At 40.3% G+C, this 21845-nt stretch overlaps 1 pseudogene; it reads left to right on the top strand.

Moving 5' to 3' along the window:
• The first annotated feature begins 364 nt into the window (after positions 1 to 364).
• LOC123461610 lies at positions 365 to 2264 on the top strand (annotated as a pseudogene).
• The last annotated feature ends 19581 nt before the right edge of the window (positions 2265 to 21845 follow it).

Genomic DNA, 21845 nt, shown 5'->3' with positions numbered 1-21845 from the left:
ACTTGGTCATGATGAACGAGTTTCTTGATGGTAGTTCAATTCACTTTACAAGTGTTTTTTATTTTTTTAAAACTATGTTTGAAAATTTACTTTTGTGGTGTGGGGGAACATGGCCGCTTCCCATCTCGCTCTTGGGCCGGCGCTGGCCTGACGGTGGCTGCGCCCCGCGCGCTCCGCCTCCCGCGACCGCAGCCAGGGCAGGCTGGTCGGCCTGTCACCCCCGCTGCCCGGCCGCGCCACGGAGAAGAGCTCGAGCTGCGAGAGAGTCGGCGCCCAGCGCCCACTCGCTGTCCAGTTAATGTGTTAAGAGCCATTGACATTTGAAGATCATCTGAAGTGAAGATAAAACATTCAAAAATTATAATTGCCTCTACTTCGAATTCAGAGAACTCGGTGCATACAAAATCAGCTTCTGTTGTATCATCAGATTCCATTCGAACTTCGGCAGACAACTTTTCTCCTGATTTGAGGGTCCTGAGGGAGTCAAACAAATTAGCAGAAATGGAAGAACCACACTTGCTACCAGGAGAAAATATTAAAGACATGGCCAAAGATGTAACTTACATATGTCCCTTCACTGGTACACTACGAGGAATGCTGACTGTCACAAATCACAGATTATATTTCAAGAGCATGGAACAGGATCCCCCATTTGTTCTAGATGCTTCACTTGGAGTGATCAGTAGAGTACAAAATTTGTGGTGCTTCTAGCGGAGGTGAAAATTCATACGGGCTGGAAACTGTGTGCAAGGATATTAGGAATTTATGATTTTCTCATAAGCCTGAGGGGAGAACAAGGAGATCCATATTTGAGAATCTAATGAAATATGCATTTCCCATCTCCAACAGCCTGCCTCTTTTTGCTTTTGAATATAAAGAAGTATTCCCTGAAAATGGGTGGAAACTATATGACCCTCTTTTAGAGTACAGAAGACAAGGAATCCCAAATGAAAGCTGGAGAATAAGAAAGATAAGTGAACGCTATGAACTTTGTGACACGTATCCTGCTCTCTTGGTGGTGCCAGCAAACATTCCTGATGGGGAATTGAAAAGAGAGGCATCCTTCAGGTCAAGGGGACGGATCCCAGTTTTATCATGGATTCACCCTGAAAGTCAAGCCACAATCACTAGATGCAGCCAGCCCATGGTAGGAGTAAGTGGGAAGCGAAGCAAAGAAGATGAGAAATAGCTTCAAGCTAGCATGGATTCCAATGCCCAGTCGCACAAAATTTTTATATTTGATGCCCAACCAGGTGTTAGTGCTGTCGCAAATAAGGCAAAGGGTGGAGGTTATGAAAGTGAAGATGCCTATCAAAATGCAGAACTAGTTTTTCTGGGTATTCACAATCTTCATGTTATGAGAGAATCACTATGGAAACTTAAGGAGATTGTGTATCCTAACATTGAGGAAACTCACTGGTTGTCTAACTTGGAATCTACTCATTGGCTGGAACATATCGAGCTCATTCTCGCAGGGGCTCTTAGGAGTGCTGACAAGGCGGAGTCAGGGAAGAATCTGTGGTGGTGCTCTGCAGTGACCGCTGGGATCGCACAGCTCAGCTCACCGCGCTGGCCATGCTCATGTTGGATGGATACTGCCGCACCATACGAGGATTTGAAGTTCTTGTGGAGAAAGAGTGGCTGAGCTTTGGACATCGGTTCCAACTAAGAGTTGGCCATGGAGATAAGAACCACGCAGATGCAGACAGATCACCTGTTTTCCTTCAATTTATTGATTGTGTCTGGCAAATGACAAGACAGTTTCCTACCGCATTTGAATTCAATGAATATTTTCTCATTACCATTTTGGACCACCTATACAGCTGTTTATTTGGAACATTCCTTTTTAACAGTGAACAGCAGAGAGGAAAAGAGAATCTTCCTAAAAGGACTGTTTCACTGTGGTCTTACATCAATAGCCAGCTGGAATACTTCACTAATCCTCTCTATGGGAGCTACTCTAATCATGTCCTTTATCCAGTCGCCAGCATGCATCACCTAGAGCTCTGGGTGGGATATTACATAAGGTGGAACCCACGGATGAAGCCACAGGAACCTATTCATAGCAGATATAAAGAACTTCTTGCTAAGCGAGCAGAGCTTCAGAAAAAAGTCGAGGAACTCCAGAGAGAAATTTCCAACCGATCAACCTCATCCTCAGAGACAGCCAGCTCTCCTGCACAGTGTGTTACTCCTGTCCAGACTGTTGTATGAAAGGACTATTAGTTGGGGGCATCATTGCTACAAACTCTTCATTAAAGTGGCAGTTCTATGAGTGGAAGCCCTTCTGTACTGAGAAGCCATCTATGGGAGAAAAGTTCAGATGCTTTATTTCTTTGGATACTAAGTGAAGTAACCCAGGCCCAGAAAGACAAGCGCCACATGTTCTCCCTCATATGTGGATCCTAGCGACAGATGATTGGGCTTCTGCGTGAGAAGGAAAATACTTAGTAGCAGAGGCCAGTAAGTTAAAAAGGAGATATAAAGGGAAGAGAAAGGAAGGGAGGAGGTTACTTAATAGGTTGGTATTGTATATATGTAAGTACAATGATTGAGATGGGGAGGTAATATGATGGAGAATGGAATTTCAAAGGGGAAAGTGTGTAGGGGGAAGGGAGGGTATTACCATGGGATATTTTTTATAATCATGGAAAATGTTAATAAAAATTGTGAAAAGAAAAAAAAATTATTTTTTTAGTTATGGATATACTTAGTATGTAAACAACACATGTTGGTACCATCCTTTCCATCATCCTTGCCCTTTTCCTGAAGGGGCCCTCCTTTTTGGGGATGCAGGTAATCCCCATAGGGATTGTGGGCCATGCATTGTGGGGACAGCAGTCAGTTATGGGGGAGAGGCAATATCTTTGTGCATAATATTCAAATCTTAACAATCTTTCTGCCCTCACTTCTGCAAAATTCCTTGAGCCATGTTGGGTGCATTTTAAGTCTACTTCAGTGATGGCTCTTAGAAAATATTTTTACTGGGCTGGAGAGGTGGCGTAGCGGTTAAGGCACATGCCTGTGAAGCCTAATGACCCAGGTTCAGTCCTTTAGGTCCCACGTAAGTCAGATGCACATGGTGGCGCATTCATCTAGAGTTCCTTTGCAGTGGCTAGAGGCCCTGGCATGCCCATTCTCTCTCCCTCCCTGTCTCAAATAAATAAATAAAAATATTTTTTAAAAGTATTAAAAGAGAACATATTTTTTATTAATTTATTTGAGAAAGAGACAAAGGAGCAGACAGAAAGAGAGGGAGTGTCAGGGCCCCCTGCCACTGTGAACAAGATTTGCAAGTACTTTAAAACATATTTTATTTATTTATTTACTTATGAGAGAGAAAATGAGCATGCCAGGGCAATCAGCATTGCAAACAAACTCCAGACACATGTGCTATGTTGTGCATCTAGTTTATGTGGGTCCTGGAAAATTGAACCTGGACCCTTTGGATTTGCAGGAAAGTGCCTTAATTGCTAAGACATCTTTTCAGCCCTGCAAGTATTTTTACTGTTTTTTTTTTCTCTTCCATGTTTATCAGGATGGTTAGTGTTTAATTTTCTTTTAAATTTATTTGTTTATTTTTTTATTTGAGAGAGAGAAAGAGAGAGGGAGGCAGAGAGAGAAGGAATGGGCATGCCAGGACCTCTTGCTACTGCAACTCCAGACACATGTGGCACTTTGTGCATCTAGCTTCGTGCTGGTTGGTAATGGGGTATTGAACTCTGGTTGGCAGGTTTGCAAGCAAGTGCCATTAATTTCTGAGTCATCTGTCCAGCCCTTTAATTTTTTTCTTTGTGTGTGTCTGTGTGTGTATGTTCTTATCTGTTTTTGGTATCAGGATAACACTGGCTTTGTAAAAGGAATTTGGTGGTATTCTTTCCTTTCCTATTTTATGGAATAATTTGAGGGCATTGATGTTAGTTCTCATTTAATCATTTACTATCTGGTAGAATTCAGCAGTTAATCCATCTGGGTGTTGGCCTTTTTGTTTGTTGAAAAACTGTTTATTACCACTATAATCTCATTGCTTATTTTCAATCTTCTTTAAGTATTTATATTCTCGGTTTTATTTTGGTAGACTACATGTGCCTAGAAATTTATCTATTTTTCTACATTTGTCCAATTTATAAGAATATATGTTTTGAAAGTATGCCCTAATGCTGGAGAGATTGCTTAGTGGTTAAGGCACTTGCCTACAAAGCCTAAGGACCCAGGTTTGAGTCCCCAGTACTCATGTAAGCCAGATGTACAATGTGGCACATGTGTTTGGAGTTTGTATACAGTGGCTAGAGGTCCTAGTGTGCCCATTCTCTCTCCTTTCTCTGTCTCTCTCAAATATACATATACATACATACATACACACACATTATATATATAATATATATAATATATATTATATATATAATGTTTATATATTATATATATGTGTGTGTATGTGTATATAGTATGTATGTGTGTATATATATACATACATACATACATATACATCTCCATCGTAGTTCTCTGAATTTCATTGGTATCTGATATAGTGTTTTCTTTTCCATGTATAATTTTATTAATTTGGATTTTGTCTTTCTTTTGTTAGTTTGGCTAAGGCTTTTTAAAAATATTTATATATATATATGTGTGTGTGTGTGAGAGAGAGGCAGACAGAGAGGGAGAACGAGCCCTCCAGGGTCAACTGCAGACATATGTGCCACCTTTTGTATCTGGTTTATGTGGGACCTGGAGAATTGAACCTGGATCCTTAGGCTTCACAAGCAAGTGCTTTAACTGATAAGCCCTCTCTCCAGCCCTGGCTAGGGGTTTCTTTTCTCAGTTTTGTTTATCTTTTCAAATAACTAGCTCTTTGCTTCATTGATTCTTTGTTCTTTCTGTTTTTATATCATGAATTTCACTATGATCTTTATTAATTCATCCCATCTATTGTCTTTGGTTTTGGCATCTTCTTGCCTTTTGAAGACATTGAGGTATATAACTAAGTTATTAATTTCATATTTCTCTATATTTTTTTTCTTCTCAAGGAAGTCTCACTCTAGCCCAGGCTTGACTGGCACTAACTCTGTAGCTCCAGGCTGGCCTCATACCCATAGTGATCTTCCTACCACATCTGTCTGAATGCTTGCTAGGACTAAAGGCATGTGTCACCACCTGACTTTTTTTCTGATTTCTTATTATTTGTTTATTTATTTTTGGTTTTTCAAGGTAGGCTCTCGCTCTAGCTCCGGGTGACCTGGAATTCACTATGTAGTCTCAGGCTGGCCTTGAACTCACAGCAATCCTCCTACCTTTGCCTCCCAATTTGTTATTTTTGGGTTTTTTTTTTTTTTTTTTTTTTTCGAGGTAGGGTTTCACTGTAGCCCAGGCTGATGTGGAACTCACTCTGTAGTCCCAGCTTGGTCAGTCTTGAACTCACAGTGATCCTCCATCCTCTGCCTCCCAAGTGCTGAGATTAAAGGCATGCACCACCATGCCTGGATTTTTTTCTCTGAGTTTTAATTTATTTATTTACTTAGTTATTTGAGAGAAAGAGAATGAAAGGGAGGGAGAGGGAAGAGAGAACGAGAGGGAGAGAGAGAGAGAAAATGGGTGCATCATGGCTTCCAGCCATTGCAAACAAACTCCAACTCCAACTCCAGATGCATGTGCCACCTTGTGCATCTGGTTATGTGGTTACCGGGGAACCAAATTTTGTCCTTAGGCTTTGCAGGCAAGCACCTTAACTGCTGAGCCATCTCTCAAGCCCCCTTTATCTGATTTTTAATATACAGATTTATAGCTATAAACTTCCCTCTTGGAACTGCTTTCATTGTATCCCATAGGTTCTGTTATATGTTTTTATTTTTATTCTACCCAAGGAAGTTTTAAATATCTTACTTGATTTCTTCAATAACCCATTCATCATTTAGCAATGTGTTGTTCAACCTCCAGGACTTTGTTTATTTTCTGTGCAATTTATCTCGCTGTTGATTTTTTTTTTTTTTTTTTTGAGGTAGGCTCTCACTGTAGCTTAGGCTGACCTGGAATTCACTATGTAGTCTCAGGGTGGCCTTGAACTCATGGTGATCCTCCTACCTCTGCCTCTCCAGTTCTGGGATTAAAGGCATGTGCCACCATGCCTGGCTTTGCTGTTTATTTTTTAGTTTTATTCCATTGTGATTGGTTAGATTACAAGGAATTATTTCAATTTGCTTGTATTTAAGACTTTGTGTCCTAAAATATGGTCTATTCTAGAAAAACTTCCATGTACTGTTGAAAAGGATGTACATTCTGCAGTGTTTGGGTGGAATATTCTGTAGACACCTGTTAAGTCCATTAGAACTTTAGAATTATTAACTATTTTCTTCGTTGATTTTTAAATTAATTTTTATTTTCTTGAGAGAGAGGAGGAGAGAGGATGGGCACACCAAGACTTCTTGCCACTGCAAGTGAACTCCAGATGCATGTACCCCTTTGTGCATCTGGCTTTATGTAGGTATGGAGGAATTGTACCCAGGCCATCAGGCTTTGCAAACAAGTACCTTTAACTTCTGAGCCATTTTCCCAGCCCTCCTTGTTAATTTTTAAATTGAATTTAATTAAATAAAAATGTAGTGATTTTCACCTTTTTAGAAATTGCTACTATGTCAATAGTCTGACTTAAGAATTCACTCTGTGGCATGTGGGCTTAGACCAGTGTAGGTACACAGCCAAGGTGATGCTTCAACTTAGCTCCATTCCCACCCAGCAGTTCAATATGAGCTGTCAGAATTTAGGACAGTTAGTACTCCAACTAAGAGAATGCAGTTCCCCAGGCTCTGAGGTTGTGCTTTGTGTTGTCCAAGACATGGGAGCTGACCTTTTGCCTCCTTAAGTAGCTGTGGTGCTGGAACCATGCAAGTTTGCTATTGTTACCAACCCTGGAAGAACAAACTCTTGCTTCTAGCTATAGTCCTTGCATGAGATTACTGTCCTCCAGGTTCATGGACCAGCTGTTGGCTATGTCCTGTTGGAGGGGATCCACACAGTATGTGATCTGGAACTCAAGCTCATGCTGAAGGTACCTAGGCCCGAACCCTGGGAGTGAAGCTCACTGTTGGCATTGTAGAATCCCATGGTGAGACACTTGGCCAGGACCTCCATGGCTTCCAGGGCGGCTTTGAGGCAGCCATTGGGAGCCTGGTGCTGGCTCTGAAGTTACACTCAAGTTTGCCAGTTAGAGAAAATGCTAATAAATGATTAAAGAGCAAGTAGGTTCAGCCCCCCCCCCCTTTTTTTTTTGCTTGAACTCCTGTGACTAGTACAGGCCTCAGAGTGAAAATTCCTTAAGGCTTTCCAGTGCTAGGGACCGGAGCTGACATACCTTCCTATGCTGACTGCTACTTGGCCCTAACTGCTTGCTTCCTTTAAGGTCTCAGGTGCTAGACCAACTGTTCTTCTGTGTGGTGTGCTTTTTGCCCTTCCCCTTGCCCCACTTGCCTGCCTTATTTCTGCTCAAGCTTTAAGGCTGAGGCATGAACACTCTACCTATCCTTCCGTAGTGAAGCATGACTGTATCCTTACCTCTCATGTCCCTGGGAGTCCCTATCACAGGGTCCCTGCACAGCTTCACATCTTTTTGTTCTATGATTTGATAAATTCCTTGTTAGATTGCCACCTCCATGAAGAAAGTAATGTCTGCTTGGAGCTCCACTCTGGGTCTGCTGTGAGGCAAATAGAAGGTTAGTTTAAAATAGCAACAAAGTGTTTTAGTTTGAACAAGTGGTATGTGAGGCTATGATTACTGTAGGAACTTTAAACACCACAGAACAGATAGATTAAAGAGTGCAAGTTCTCTTTAGATAGCTGAACTCCTCATCCCATAGATAATGACTGTTATAAGTTAACTGTCAACCTTCCACTCTGTTCGCGCTGTCATATCCATCCATAAGTAATTCTAAGAGAAACAAGCAACACATATAATGGTACACAGTATGATATTCACACATACATGCATCTGTGCATGCAATTTATATTAAAATGTGTATGTGTGCTTAGTTATCACCACAAGTCTAAGCAGAACGAATGAACTATAGTGATTCTAGACAGAGAAGAGATGTCCTGAACTGTAGCTCCAGAGTCATCAGCAAGGCTAAAGAAACAGGTTTGGCAGATGGGCAGCCTTCAAAGCAAACCCACATGTACAAGTAAATTTCACAAAAATTAAGACATTATAATTTCTGTAGTAATGGGACTTGAACTCAGGGCTTCACGCATGTTAGGCATGTAGTCTACCATGAAGCTATATTTTTAGTCCTCCTTCTGTATTTTTTAAAAAAATTTTTGTTCATTTTTATTTATTTGAGAGTAACAGAAAGAGGAAGATAGAGGGAGAGAGAGAATGGGCGTGCCAGGGCCTCCAGCCACCGCAAACAAACTCCAGATGCATGCGCCCCCTTGTGCATCTGGCTAACGTGGGTCCTGGGAATTTGATCCTTCAACCGGGGTCCTTAGGCTTCACAAGCAAGTGCTTAACCGCTAAGCCATCTCTCTAGCCCCTCCTTCTGTATTTTATATATCTTATACATATATATTTGATACAGGGTCTTTTTAAGTCACTCAAGCTGGACTTGAACTCACTCATTAGCCCAAATTAGCCTTGAATTAGAGATCTTCCTGTCTCAGCCTCCAGAGAAGCTGGGATAACGGGCCTGTGCCACCAGGCCTAGTTCATCTTAGTTTTGATAAGACCTGTACAAATAAATCATTCATGGTTATGTAAAGATGTATTTGTCATAGAACAAACAAAAAATATTCCTCCCCAGTTCCTTCAATCATCTCATCTCATCTCAACCCATAAAACTTAAACTTAATCAACCATCTTCCTTCCTTCCTTTCTTTCTTTCAAAACAGATTAGTTAAGGGCTGTATTAGAACTCAGCTGTTTTGGCTCAGCAATGACCACTCTATTGTGTGTAATCAAATACTTTAAATGTGATTTTGTCTAAATAACTCTCATTTTTGATTATCTTAACTTCATTGCATATTAGTCAATTAACTATTAAGACATATTTCTTTCTTTAGTACACAGCCTCATGCTCAAACAATGGTCCTTATCTGAGAAAAATAATTTCAAGGTCTCTGTATTTTTTTCCAACATTCCCTGGGTAATTGGTACACACACAGGTATCTAGACTAATCAAAGTTGTTTTCAAACACAGATGCTAAGACTTTATGCTATCTTACTTGTCCTTTTCTGACAGTTTCTAGATTAAATTAATTGGTTTTGAGTTGATGAAAATATTGTTTTTAGGCCAGGTGTGATGGCACAGGCCTTTAATTCCAGCACACAGGAGGCAGAGGTAGGAGGATTGCTGTTAGTCTGAGGCCACCGTGAGACTACAGAGTGAATTACAGGTCAGCCTGGGCTAGAGTGAGACAATCCCTTGGAAAAAAAAAGTTTTTAGGACTAGTAACATGTTTTACCTGTATTTATAGCTATTATTGTTTAAAGGATGAGGCGTGCCTGCTTTCTATGCTGCATATATGGTGTATGCTGTCACAGGACAACTAAACTTAAAGGTTGGACAAAATGACTTTAAGCTCTTTTGCCATTCTTTAACTAGATCTATTTCAGTAATCAAATGTGCTGTATATGTAAATACATCCAGGTTAGTATAACTTCCTTTATAAGTGTTCTAATAACCTATGTAGAAGCCAAAGCCAGTGGGATTCACCAGAGCTTAAAAGGCCAATATTTTGGTCCCCTGCTCCCATGAGGCCACTGGAGATGATGGGGCGTTTCTACACTGGCCCTCTGGTAAATCACCTGTCTTCCTGATCAGGGAGGACACGGAGACCCAGAAACAAACAAACAAAAATATCGTTAGGTGTGCAGTCTGAAACAGGACAGTCACAACGGAGGGAAAATCAGTCCTCCTGGCTTCCCAAAGGAGGGAAGACCACTCGGCCAGCACGGCCCTGACTCCTCCTACCAGACAGCACCAGTACTGGGGAAGCCATAGTGCTCCTCTCAGGACCCTAGAATCTCCTTTAGAGAGCCATTAGTGACCTCCAAAATTAACCCTTGATTAAATGTTGACTACCTTCTTGGTCTTAAACACTCAGAGAGAAATATGTAACCAAAGATGAAGGGAAACCTTACATATTATATGAATGGCCTATTTATCAACACAACAAGAGCTTTCCAAAAGGGGAAACAAACGAGGCCTTAAGGCATGTTGTCCTCCCCTTTTTTGGGGGGGGCTGGAGAGATGGCTTAGCGGTTGAGCGCTTGCCTGTGAAGCCTAAGGACCCCTTTTTAATAGTTCTAATTCTGCAATAAAGGAAGACAACCATGGATGTCAGAATGTTTATTTTCAAATCTAATATATATATATATAAAACTCTGACCAAGGGTTGTTTAGTTCAAAAGACTTTCTTATACTTGGAACAATGGTAAGTCCATTTTAACTTGTGCCAGGACATCATTATACTCCAATTATTAATTTTTTTGTTTATTATTTATTTATTTATTTGAGAGTGACAGACAGAAAGAGGCAGATAGAGAGAGAGAGAGAGAGAGAGAGAGGAAAAAATGGGCACACCAGGGCCTCCAGCCACTGCAGACAAACTCCAGATGTGTGTGCCCCCTGTGCATCTGGCTAACATGGGTCCTGGGAAATTGAGCCTCGAACTGGGGTCCTTAGGCTTCACAGGCAAGTGCTTAACCACTAAGCCATCTCTCCAGCCCTATACTCCAGTTATTATAAAGGTTTGCTGCTAATGTCCTGAAGCTAGAAGTACACTGGGCAGCCCCTAATGGCACCCAATGGCTCTGTGATACCAACCTTTGACCCTGACTACCTCCAAGATAGATTTAAAAAGTCCACTCTGGGATTTCCTTGGATACAAGGGTGATAAACACAAAAATCTTAGATCACCCAGCCATTTTACTGGTTTTAAAGCACCAACAGGTTAATAAATGTTTTTCAGTGGTATGATCATTTAGTCTGTAGTTTTTTTTGCTTCATCGATTTATTTAAAAGATGTCATATGACAAAAAACTAAAAATGGCTTTAAATGATACAGCTAAGGAACTCTTCCTTCTAAATATTGAAGTTCAAATGATGAAGAAGTCTATTATACAAAATATGATATATTTGGCATTATAACTCTGCTAATATCTCATCTATTTTACAAGCCATATGGGAACAGATTCAGACCATGTCAGAAATGACTATGCTATTTGGAGAGGATCTCAGTAAGCTCATGCTCAGATGGGCCGGAGACCATCTAACTCCCCACCTCCTCCCCACCTGGGTTCCCTAAAATGCTCTCCAAGGCCTAGAAGTCCACAAGAATTGAAACCCTGAAGGTGACCAGTTTGCTGCATGTCCACTTCCCATTAAATCCTTGTTTTTATTCTTTCTCCCCAACATTTTCTTCCAGGACTATCTTCCTGCACCTCATCAATATACTTTTGGAGTCCTTTAGAATAGTTCCCCTCTCTGGGAAAGACTCTCTGCCTGCTTTCTTTCTTTCTTTCTTTCTTTCTTTCTTTCTTTCTTTCTTTCTTTCTTTCTTTCTTTCTTTCTTTTTCTTTCTTTTTTTAAGAGAGAGGGTGTTGGCATGCCAGGGCCTTCATCAACTGCAATCGAATTCCAGATCTCCAGATGTCTATGGCACCTTGTGTGCATGTGCAACCTTGCATGCTTCCATCACCTTGTGCATCTGGTTTATATGGGATCTAAAGTGTTGAACATGGGTCCTTAGGCTTCACAGGCAAGAGCCTTAACCTATAAGCCTTCTCTCCAGCCCTAACTGCCATATTTCTACACCCTCCATTTAGCTGGAAGTAGTTAAACTGACCAATTATTGTCCTCTTTCCTCTCACAGCAGTTACAGTGTCTTCTCAAGAGGCAGGGAATGAGAGGGGTCAGGCAACTCTTTTAGGCAATTAAGATGACTGGGCCACTGAAAGTAAGAAACAGGAATGTCTTTGGGCCCATCTTTGTGGTCCCCAATTTGCTAGAGATCAAAGTAAGATCTGATCTTTGTACTTTCTATTCTGCCCCTCTATATGGTTTTTCCAGGCCCACCATGTGGGGTCTCAAGCCATGTGGATGCATACATTCTCCTTTCCTTTGGTTCTATACTTCACTAAGTAAATATAATAATTTGATAATAATCCTTCTCAGGATTATTTTAATCAGTTTCTTGCTTAAAAGTAGACATAAACTTAGGATTTGAGGTTCAAGAACATTCCTGAACCCCTAGTGCCATGTTATAGGAAGGGGTTGCCCTTTCCTAGAATGTCAATCTGATCCCAGCATTGTAGATGGTTTAAGCTCAGCTCCAAATCTTGGCCTCATGGTTGGTTGCTCTCTACTTGAGCCAACCCCTGGCCCAGACTCATCAGCTCTCACTCTGGCTTACCTGAGTCTGAAGGTAAGACCCACCGCAATAAGCCTGTAAGTAGACACTTATCAGATGGACCGGTCCCTCTTTTTGCTGGCTGTTCATCTTTCCCAAACTTTAATCTTTTTTTCTGTACTTTCTTCTCTTTCCTCTCTAAATCCCTTTTCATGTTTCAGGCCCATGCTCATTTCTCATGTAGGCTCTTGGGCCATGTGGGTATATTCTTTTTCACTTCCTCATATATTCCTGGATAAATGCAATAATTTAATAAGTATCCTTCTCAGTCTGGTTTATCTCATTTTTTGGGGGGTAAAGACAGACATGAGCTCAGGGTTTGGGTTTCAAGGACTTCTCCTGAAGCCCCAAACCCTGTCATAGAAGGATGGCCTCTAAGTCTTCTTCTTATCTCACTTTCCTCTAGTTTTTGTGTTGTTTTAGTATTTGTCACATTTTATTTTATTTTTATGTTATTTTGTTTTTCAAGGTAGGCTGTCACTCTACCACCATGCTGAATGTTATATTTAATGTTTACATTTTGGATCTTTTTTGAGATTTTCTTGAGCTTATAGAGTGACACAAGGATCCAAATTGACTTCTTTTCTGGATATTTAGTTATCCACATGTCATTGTTAAAATATCCACCTCTTCCCTACTCCTGAGTACACAATGGTTTGACATGTTACTTGATATATATTTTTTGTAAATTTGTATTTTATTTATTTATTTGTTAGAGAGAGAGAGAGAGAGGGAGAGAGAGAGACAGGTAGAGTGAGAGAAGTGGAATGCCAGAGCCTTCAGCCACTTCAAACGATGTGTCACCTTGTATAACTGGCTTACATGGGTCCTAGGGAATCAAACCTGGGTCCTTTGGCTTTGTAAGCATATGCCTTAATCACTGAACAATCTCTCCAGCCATATTTTTTGTTTTTTGAGATATATAGCCCAGGCTGGGTATGGATTACTGCTGGTTTTGAACTCCTGATCTTCACTTCCCAAGTGCTAGGATTAAAGGCATGTGCTATCATGCCTGACTCACATTTTAAAAAACAAATATTTTTATTTTTATTTATGAGAGAGAGAGAGAGAGAGAGAGAGAGAGGATGGGCATGCCAGGGCATCCAGCTGCCACAAATGAACTCCAGACACATGTACCACCTTGTACATCTTGCTTATGTGGGTCCTGAGAAATTGAACCTGGGTCCTTTGGCTTTGCAGGCAAATTCCTTAACCACTAGGCCATCTCTCCAGCCCCAAACTTTCTTTTTTGTTGTTGTTGTTCATTTTTATTTATTTGAGAGCAACAGACAGAGAGAAAGAGGGAGGGAGAGAGAGAGAGACAGACAGACAGAAAGAAAGAATGGGTGTGCCAGGGCCTCCAGCCACTACAAATGAACTGCAGATGCATGCACCCTCCTTGTGCATCTGGCTTACGTGGGTCCTGAGGAATCAAGCCTTGAAATGGGGTTCTTAGGCTTCACAGGCAAGCGCTTAACCACTAAGCCATCTCTCCAGCCCCAAACTCCCTTTTTTATCCATGACTTTGACATTTAAAAAAATCTGGCCACATTTCACTCCCTAGCCCCACACACTGTGGAGGCCACTGAGGTCAAGGTGAGCTCCCTCTGCCTGGTGGGTACAACTCAGGCCTGCACTCACTGGGATTAAAGCCCGATCTGGCACCAACCTCACTCCCTGGTCTACTATCAAGAGGAAGGAACTTCCAGATGAAGAATTCCAAAATACACTTACAATAAGCGTAGCTCACAAGCTTAATGAGGCAATGAACAAATGGCTGAATAAAATAGAAGAGGAAAAAAATCCAATAGATGGATTAATGAAATAGAAAAGAATCAATAAAACAAACTCAATAGCTAAATAAAGTGGAAGAGAATAAAAAAGAACGCAGTAGATGGCTGAATGAAATGAAAGAAAATCAACAAAAAATCCCTCAATGGTCAGTGCAATAAACTCAATGAAGACATGACCAAATACAGGAATGAATTCCAAAAGACAATATGAATGTCAATTAAGAAATAAAAATGAGGGTGGAGGGATGGCTCAGGAGTTAAAGCTTGTCTGTAGGATCTAACAACCCAGGTTCAGTTCCACAGGACCCACATAAAGCCAGCTGCACAAAGAGATGCATGCATCTGGAGTTCACTTGCTATGGCTAGAGGCACTGGCATGCCTGTTTTCTTTGTCTGTTTCTCTTCTCTCTACTTCTCACTGCTTATAACATATAAATAAAAGTTGAATTCAATAAAGAGATGGAGACATTAATAAAAACCAAATGGAAAACAAAAATGAAATAACCCTCTTTTAAAAAATTTATTTGAGAGAGAGAAAGAGAGAGAAGGAGAGACTGAGTATGGGCACCCCAAGGTCTCCTGCCACTGAAAACAGACACTAGGCACATGCACCACTTTGTGCATCTGGCTTTATGGTTGTACTGGGAATTTGAACTGCAGCCATCAGGCATTAGATGCAAGCACCTTTGGTCACTGAGACATCTCTCCAGCACAGAATGACCTGAAAAGGGTACCAAGAAAACTTCACAGACAGAATGGATTATGTGGAGGACCACATAACCAAGTGCTTGAAGAACAGAGACAGGAAATAGATTGGGAGGCTAAAAACAATGACAAGTTAAAAAAAATGTGTGAACATGACATGAGGAAAATGTGGAATACTTTAAAAAGACAAAACATTTGAATCATGGACATATAAGAAGAGGAATAACTATAGCCCAAGGGCATGGATAATACCTTCAATAAAATCATGGAAATGAAATATTTGGATGTTACAAAAGAGAGACCCATCCAGAAACAGAAGGCTCATGCATCACTCAATAAACAGGACCAGAGAAGAATTTCCCCATGTCACATTACAGTTAAAACACTAAACAGAAAACTAAGAGCGAATACTAAAAGCTGCATGAGCAAAACATCTCATCATTTATAAAGGTAAGCCAATCAGTAATATATCTGATTTCTTAAAAATACAAATTCTGAAACCCAGAAGGTCTTGCAATGGAGTATTTCAAGTTTTGAAAAATAGTGGATATCAACCCCAACTACTATACCTAGCAAAATTATTCTGTATTATAGAAGGTGAAAGAAAAAATTTCCATGATAAAAGCTGGCTTTATGAATACATGAGCACTAAGCCATGCTTACAGAGACTACTGGATGGAATACTTCACACTAAAGAGGAGAATAAACATATTCAAGAGGCTACAGGAGAGAAAATATGATAATTAAAACCAGAACAGACATGAAAACAAATGAAGATCAAGAAAACAACAAACTTTACTAAGTTTTCAATGTAACAGGGATTAGGTCACCCCTTTCAGTTATAACTCTGAACATCAGTGGACTCAACTCCTCAACCAAAAGACACAAATTAACAAGTTGGGTCAGAAAACTGGATCCATCTATCTTCTGTTTCTAATAACCTATCTATAGATACCACCTTAGGGTGAAAGGATGAAAAAGATGTTCCAAGCAAATGAAAATAGGAAACAAACAGGTGTAGCTATACTAATATCTGACAAAATAGACTTTAAACCAAAGGTAATAAAAAGAGATAAAGAAGGCTACTTATTCATTAAGGGAACAATTCAACAATAAGATATTATACACACATATATCCATATATCCATAATACATATAAAACATATATACATAAAACACAGGTGTGCCCAACTTTATAAGGAAAGATCTGCTGGATATTAAAGCAGAAATAAGTCAGAATACACTAATAGTGGGTGACTTTAGTACCCCACTATCTTACTAGACAGATCATCTAGACAGAAAATGAGAAACAATGGAGCTAAACAACACTATAGATCAAATTGACTTAACAGATATTTATAGAACATCCCATTCAAACTCTGTAGAATACATATTCTTCACAGTAGCTCATGGAACCTTCTCTAAAATACTTCATATATTAGAACATAAGGAAATTATCTATAAATTCAGGAAAATTAGCTGGGCATAGTGGTGCACACCTTTAATCCCAACAATTGGGAGGCAGACTTAATATGAGCACTGTGAGTTTGAAGCCACCCTGCAACTACATAGTGGATTCCAGGTAAGCCTGGGTGACACCCTACCTTGAAAATTAAAAACAAAAATAAATTCAGGAAAATTGATATAACTCCATATATTATACCTGACCACAATGCTTTAATTCCCAAATCTCCATCAGCTGGGAACCTAACACTCAGAACACCTAAGTTTATGGGGGACACCTGAATCAAACCACCACACTATCCACACACTCAAATATTTACATGCCATTGATATTTTGCATATGTCCAAACATAACTTTCTTTTACATTTCTCAGTCAGCTTGTATATCTGGATCAGACCTGCTACCTGCTTTGATCTGGAAGCTTCCCTTTGATGTTGTCAGCAGAGTTCTGGAGAAGTTCCCTAAGATTCTTATGTGCTGGTGACTCAGCCAAACAACAGTCTAGGTGCTACTGTTGGGGACTTTGCAGATACTACAAAGGTTAATAATTAGTTGAGCTTAAACTAGGAGGGTTCTGGAGGCATATGCATATCCTGTGAGCCCTGCAAAGCAGGAGATGGCAGAAACATCAGGTGTGGCAAGAGTGGGAGGGAAGAGAGGCAAGGCTCCAGAAACACTGACTGGCCTGTGCTGTAGCTTTGAAGTTGGAGGAAGAGAGCCTCGAGCCTTCCAAAGCTGAGGCTGACTGCAAAGAGGCACACACCTATTTCCTACAGCCATGTGAAACTGGATTTTGTCAACCACTGGAAGGAGTTTGGACATGGATTCATCCTTGGGGCCTCTAGAATGAAGTGTCAGGCCAATGTCTTGATTTAAGCCACACCAGGCCTCAACTTTAGATCAGTTGCAACTGTGAAATAACAAATATGAGTCGTTTTAAGCCACCACATTTTTGGTAATTTATGGCATTAGTAAGAGAAATCTAACTAGTGCCATTGCCACTGGCTTTCCTCTTTCCTGCACTGGAGTCCTTGTTTTCTAGACCTTTTTCTTCTTAAACTATACTCTCTCTTTCCCTGAAATTGGGTCTCACTATGTAGCCCAGTTTGGTCTCAAACTCACTATATCCCAAACTACCAAGTTCTGGAATCAGAGGAATGGACCATTACACTTAGGTAGAAGCCTTTAAAACTCTTGAAATTATTAAGAACTCCAAAGAGCTTTTATTGATTTTGTTATTTTTTCATGTTTACCATGTTAGGAATTAGCATTTGAGGGTTGGCTGGGGAGATGGCTCAGTAGATTAAGTTCTTGCTTAGCAAGCATGAGGATAGGGTTGTTTTTTCTTCAAGGTACAGTCTCACTCTAGCCCAGGCTGACCTGAAACTCATATAGTCTCAGGCTAGCCTCAAACACAGAGGGATCTTCCTACCTTTTCTTCAGCTAGCCTCAAATTCAGAGGGATCTTCCTACCTCTTCTTCCTTAGTTCTGGGATTACGGGTGTGCATCACAATGAGGTGATGAGGGTGAGTGTGAGATCCCTAGCACCCATGTAAGTGCAGATGTGTGGCTCACCTATAATACCAGTGCTTAGGAGTGGAGATGGGATCCTTGGGGCAAGCTGGTTAGGTAGATTAGCCAAATTGGTGAGCCCTGAGTTCAAGTGAGAGATACTGCCTTAGCTAATAGGGTGGAGAGCTTCTGGCCTTTGTATATACATGTACCCACATACATGGAACACACACATATAGATGCACACAACACACATGCAGAAAGAAGATTGAGAGGTCACTAAAATATTCATTGATTCACTTAAAAATAATACCAAATGCTATCTAATTATCAAATGTGAACAGAATTAGCCTTCGTTGTGAAAATACATGTTTGAACAAAAATGATGAAAATAGAAGAATTGTGCTATATTTTTGCAAATCTCTTTAGGTCTGACTTACTAGAGGAGAGCTGAGGCAGATACTAGTTGCAATATATCATTTTAGTTGAAGTGTACAAAGAAATGATGCTGGAAAAGACAGGGTTCCTGACAGGATCGCAGGGGCCCCTTGAGGCTCCTCAAGCACACTTTGGTGGCTGCTGCTGGCGGACCCTGCTGCTCAGTGTGGTCCAGTGATCTGTCTGCTTCCTCCAATCACACACAATTTGGTAGAAAGGCGGAATCAGGGGGTTTTGGTTCCTGCTCCTCAAGGGTTTTCTCCATTCACAATGTAAGATGTACTTCCTTCTCCAGTAGCTTCCAGAGAAGGTTGACAGGGCAGTATATTCTTGGATCCTTATGTGTCTGAACATATTTTTATTGTTTTGAACATCTTTTATTTTTTTAACAGAGAGAGAGGAGAGATAGAGAATTGGTGCACCGGGGCCTGTGATTGAACTCCAGACGTTTTCACCACATAATGAGCATGTGCGACCTTGCACTTGCATCACCTTGTGTGTCTGAATTATGTGGGAACTGGAAAGTAGAACATGGGTCCTTAGGCTTCACAGGCAAGCACCCTAAGCCATCTCTCCAGCCCTGAACATTAAAAAAAAAAAAAAAAAAAAAAAATATATATATATATATATATGTGTGTGTGTGTGTATGTATGTGTATATATATATATATATATATGTATATGTATATATATGTATATATATATATGTATGTATATATATACTTACAGACAACAAACCATGGTATTTACCTCCCCTCCCCCACATTCCCCTCATAATTCTGCTCTCCATCATATCCCCTCCCTCTCTCCATTAGTCTATCTTTTAATTAATTTTTTGGGGTTTTTTTTTTTTTTTGGTTTTTTGAGGTAGGGTCTCACTCTATCCCAGGCTGACCTGAAATTCACTATGGAGTCTCAGGGTGGTCTCGAACTCATGGCAATCCTCCTACCTCTGCCTCCTGAGTGCTGGGATTAGAGGCATTGTTCCACCACACCTGGCTTCTCTTTTAATTTAATGTCATCATCTTTGTCTCCTATTATAAGGGTCTTATGTGGGTATTGCTAAGCACTGTGGGGTCTTGGATATTGAGGCCACATTCTGTCCAGACAGTTGTATGTAATTAGTGGTACCCTTCTTTTGGCTCTTACATTCATTCTTTCTGCCACCTCTTCTGCAATGAACACTGAGCCTTGGAGGATGTGAGATGTTTCAGAGCTGGACACTCCTCCATCCCTTCTTCTCAGCACTATGTTGCCTTTTGGGTCATCCCAGTGGTCATCACCATCTGAAAAGAGAAGCTTCTCTAGCCAGAAGTGAGAATAACATTAATATATAAGTATGAATATTAAGTATAGTGCTTTTAGGGCAATTTGGTGAAAGTAATATTTGTCCAGAGAAGAGCAGGCTTTGTGCCCCTAAGGCTCATGACCTCCCCTGTCATAGGCTTTTGATTAGGCTTCCAGTACCAGGCATGTATTCCCTCCCATAGAGTGGGCCTTAAGTTCAATTAAAGAGCAGTGATTTCCCCCAGAGCAGACATGCCACTATTGCACTCACTCAGTCACTTGGCATCTCTGGCCAAATTTGAGGTTTCCAGTGTTCATTGTTTTCAGCGCTGTTTCCCATAAGACTGCATACAGTGCAGCTTTTTCCAGCTTTTAGTTGGCTGGGCTACAGGGGGAAGGTTTTCTGCTCAGTACCAGCTTGATTTCTCAGTGACTTTGCCACTCAGGCATGTGAAGTCTTCAGCAATAGTGTCTTACCATCTTTTTCTCACTTGAAACCAAAGGCTTTGGCAACAGCCTATAATGTTTGGAGGCAACAGGGACTTCCCTGGCCAACAAATCATTGGAAGATATCCCATCCCTGGCACTGAAAATTTTCTAGTAACAATCTATGACTTCTGGATTTGCCATTACTTTAGAAAGTAGCTTTTCATATGTCTTATTCAGAATATCTTGAATTTTGTTTGACCCTACCCCCCCACCTTTCTTTTACACAATCTCTTCCACTGACCTCGCTTATTCCTTTCCCCTCCCTGTAATCTGTTCTTCTACTTACATATATACAATACCATCCCCTTAAGACCTTCCCTCTCCTCCCTCTGTTATAGCCTTTTTCTAGCTTATGGTCCTCTGCTACTGATTTTTGGTTCCAGATCACACACAAGTCTATACATTTGTAGCTAGGATCCACATATAAGAGAGAACATGTGATATTTGGCTTTTTGGGCCTAGGTTACCTCACTTAGTATAATCCTGTCCAGATCCAGCCATTTCCCTGCACATTTCATAATTTTATTTTCTTTACCACTGAATAGAACTCCATTGTGTAAATGTACCACATATTTATTATCTATTGTTATGTGGATGGACATCTAGGATGGTTCCATTTCCCAGCTATTGTAAATAGAGCAGCAATAAACATTGCTGTGCAAGTATCTCTAAGTTAGTGAGAAGACTCATTAGGATATATGCCTAGGAGTGCTATAGTTGGATCATATGTTAAATCTATTTTTAGCTGTCTCAATAACCTCTGCACTGATTTCCACAATCACTGTACCAGATTACATGCCCACCAACAGTGCAGAAGGGTTCTCCTTTTACCACATCTTTGTCAACATTTATTGTCATTTGTTTTCTTGATGGTAGCCATTCTGATGGGAGAGAGATGGGATCTCAAGGTAGTTTTAATTTGCACTTCCCTGATGGCTAAGGATGTAGAACACTCTTTTAGATGTTTCCATGCCATCTGCATTTCTTCTGATGAGAACTCTATATTTAGTTCCATAACCCATTTTTTGATTGGGTTGTTTGATTTCTTATTGTTCTGTTTTTTGAGTTCTTTGTATATTCTGGATATTAATCCTCTGCCAGCTTTTGTAACTGGCAAAGATTTTCTCCCATTCTGTAGGTTGTCTCTTTCCTCTATTCACAGTGTCCTTTGCTGTACAAAAGCTTTGTAATTTATAAGATTGTAGTTGATTAGTGGTTTTATTTTCTGAGCAATTGGGGTTATATTCAGAAAGTAATTACCTATGACAATATGTTGAAGGGTTTCCCCTACCTTTTCCTCTAGCAATTTCAGAGTTTCAGGTCTGATATTAAGGTCCCTGATCCACTTGGATTTGATTCTTGTGCATGGAGAAAGACAAGGATATATTTTCATCTTTCTACATATAGATATCCAGTTCTCCCAGCACCACTTGTTGAAAGGCTGTCTTTTCTCCAGTGAATGTTTTGGGCATTGTTGTCAAAAAATCAGATGGCTATAGCTGTCTCAATTAACATCTGGGTCCTCTATTCTGTTCTATGGATCTACACATGTCTGTCTTTGTGCCAATTCCAGGCTGTTTTTGTTAGTATGGCTTTGTAATATAGCTTAAAATTGGGTATGGTGATACCACCAGCCTTATTTTTGTTGCTCAAAATTGTTTGGCTATTCGAGGTTTCTTTTTGCTTCCAAATGAATTGTAGGATTTTTTTTTTTGTATTTCTGTGAAGAATGCCATTGGAATTTTAATGGAGATTGCATTAAA

The sequence above is a fragment of the Jaculus jaculus genome, chromosome 6 (genome assembly GCF_020740685.1).
Source record: "Jaculus jaculus isolate mJacJac1 chromosome 6, mJacJac1.mat.Y.cur, whole genome shotgun sequence".
NCBI classification, from domain to species: domain Eukaryota; kingdom Metazoa; phylum Chordata; class Mammalia; order Rodentia; family Dipodidae; genus Jaculus; species Jaculus jaculus.
The sequence above is the reverse complement of the archived record's forward strand: the minus strand, read 5'-3'. Positions and strand labels throughout refer to the sequence as shown.